Consider the following 3,157-nt stretch of genomic DNA (forward strand, 5'->3'; position numbering starts at 1 on the left):
TTGTTGACGTTGAGTGTGAGGTTATTTTCCTGACACCACACTCCGAGGGCCTCACCTCCTCCCTGTAGGCCGTCCTGTCGTTGTTGGTAATCAAGCCTACCACTGTTGTGTCAGTCTCGCAAACTCTGATGATTGAGTTGGGCGTGCATGGCCACGCAGTCGTGGTGAACAGGGAGTACAGGAGAGGGCTCAGAACGCACCTCAGGGGGCCCCGTTGAGGATCACGGGGAGGAGATGTTGTTGCCTACCCTCACCACCTGGGGGCGGCCTGTCAGGAAGTCCAGAACCCAGTTGCACAGGGCGGGGTCGAGACCCAGGGTCTCGAGCTGATGACGAGCTTGGAGGGTACTATGGTGTTGAATGCCGAGCTGTAGTCGATGAACAGCATTCTCACATAGGTATTCCTCTTGTCCAGGTGGGTTAGGGCAGTGTGCAGTGTGGATTGAGATTGCATCGTCTGTGGACCTATTTGGGCGTGAAAGCAAATTGGAGTGGGTCTAGTGTCAGGTAGGGTGGAGGTGATATGGTCCTTGACTAGTCTCTCAAAGCACTTCATGATGACGGAAGTGAGTGCTAGTGCAATGAGCTTGATGCCTTGATAAGCCCCTTTCCTGAGGACGGCTCACCTCTCACAGTTCTGGGCGACTTTAACCGACTTTAACCTCCCCACGCTTCACCTTTGACTCATTCCTCTCTGCCTCCTTCTTTCCACTCCTCTCCTCTTTTGACCTCACCCTCTCACCTTCCCCCTACTCACAAGGCAGGAAATACGCTCGACCTCATCTTTACTAGATGCTGTTCTTCCACTAACCTCATTGCAACTCCCCTCCAAGTCTCCGACCACTACCTTGTATCCTTTTCCCTCTCGCTCTCATCCAACACTTCCCACACTGCCCCTACTCGGATGGTATCGCGCCGTCCCAACCTTCGCTCTCTCTCCCCCGCTACTCTCTCCTCTTCCATCCTATCATCTCTTCCCTCTGCTCAAACCTTCTCCAACCTATCTCCTGATTCTGCCTCCTCGACCCTCCTCTCCTCCCTTTCTGCATCCTTTGACTCTCTATGTCCCCTATCCTCCAGGCCGGCTCGGTCCTCCCCTCCCGCCTCCGTGGCTCGACGACTCATTGCGAGCTCACAGAACAGGGCTCCGGGCAGCCGAGCGGAAATGGAGGAAAACTCGCCTCTGCGGACCTGGCATCCTTCACTCCCTCCCTCTCTACATTCTCTCCTCTTCTCTCTCTGCTGCTAAAGCCATACTTTCTACCACTCTAAATTCCAAGCATCTGCCTTAACCCTAGGAAGCTCTTTGTGGCCACCTTCTCCTCCCTCCTGAATCCCTCCCCCCCTCATCCTCTCTGCAGATGACTTCGTCAACCATTTTGAAAAGAAGGTCGACGACATCCAATCCTCGTTTGCTAAGTCAAACGACACCGCTGGTTCTGGCTCACACTGCCCTACCCCCGTGCTCTGACCTCTTTCTCCCCTCTCCAGATGAAATCTCGCTGCCTTGTGACGGGGCCGTCGCCCAACAACCTGCCCGCTTGACCTCTATCCCCTCCTCTCTCTCTCCAGACCATTTCCGGAGACCTTCTCCCTTTACCTCACCTCGCTCATCAACTCATCCCTGACCGCTGGCTACGTCCCTTCCGTCTTCAAGAGAGCGAGAGTTGCACCCTTCTGAAAAAACCTACACCTGATCCCTCCGATGTCAACAACTACAGACCAGTATCCCTCTTTCTTTTCTCTCCAAAACTCTGAACGTGTCAGCCCTTGGCCAGCTCTCCCGCTATCTCTCTCAGAATGACCTTCTGATCCATATCAGTCAGGTTTCAAGACTAGTCATTCAACTGAGACTGCTCTTCTCTGTATCACGGAGGCGCTCCGCGCACTGCTAAAGCTAACTCTCTCCTCTGCTCTCATCCTTCTAGACCTATCGGCTGCCTTCGATACTGTGAACCATCAGATCCTCCTCTCCACCCCTCTCAGAGTTGGGCATCTCCGGCGCAGCCCACGCTTGGATTGCGTCCTACCTGACAGGTCGCTCCTACCAGGTGGCGTGGCGAGAATCCGTCTCCACACCACGTGCTCTCACCACTGGTGTCCCCAGGGCTCTGTTCTAGGCCCTCTCCTATTCTCGCTATACACCAAGTCACTTGGCTCTGTCATAACCTCACATGGTCTCTCCTATCATTGCTATGCAGACGACACACAATTAATCTTCTCCTTTCCCCCTTCTGATGACCAGGTGGCGAATCGTATCTCTGCATGTCTGGCAGACATATCAGTGTGGATGACGGATCACCACCTCAAGCTGAACCTCGGCAAGACGGAGCTGCTCTTCCTCCCGGGAAGGACTGCCCGTTCCATGATCTCGCCATCACGGTTGACAACTCCATTGTGTCCTCCTCCCAGAGCGCTAAGAACCTTGGCGTGATCCTGGACAACACCCTGTCGTTTCTCAACTAACATCACAGGCGGTGGCCCGTTCCTGTAGGTTCATGCTCTACAACATCCGCAGAGTACGACCCTGCCTCACACAGGAAGCGGCGCAGGTCCTAATCCAGGCACTTGTCATCTCCCGTCTGGATTACTGCAACTCGCTGTTGGCTGGGCTCCTGCCTGTGCCATTAAACCCCTACAACTCATCCAGAACGCCGCAGCCCGTCTGGTGTTCAACCTTCCCAAGTTCTCTCACGTCACCCCGCTCCTCCGCTCTCTCCACTGGCTTCCAGTTGAAGCTCGCATCCGCTACAAGACCATGGTGCTTGCCTACGGAGCTGTGAGGGGAACGGCACCTCAGTACCTCCAGGCTCTGATCAGGCCCTACACCCAAACAAAGGCACTGCGTTCATCCACCTCTGGCCTGCTCGCCTCCCTACCACTGAGGAAGTACAGTTCCTGCTCAGCCCAGTCAAAACTGTTCGCTGCTCTGGCCCCCCAATGGTGGAACAAACTCCCTCACGACGCCAGGACAGCGGAGTCAATCACCACCTTCCGGAGACACCTGAAACCCCACCTCTTTAAGGAATACCTAGGATAGGATAAAGTAATCCTCTCACCCCCCCTTAAAAGATTTAGATGCACTACTGTTCCACTGGATGTCATAAGGTGAATGCACCAATTTGTAAGTCGCTCTGGATAAGAGCGTCTTCTAAAT

Source organism: Oncorhynchus nerka, unplaced genomic scaffold (genome assembly GCF_034236695.1).
Source record: "Oncorhynchus nerka isolate Pitt River unplaced genomic scaffold, Oner_Uvic_2.0 unplaced_scaffold_3224, whole genome shotgun sequence".
In the NCBI taxonomy this organism is placed as follows: Eukaryota; Metazoa; Chordata; class Actinopteri; order Salmoniformes; family Salmonidae; genus Oncorhynchus; species Oncorhynchus nerka.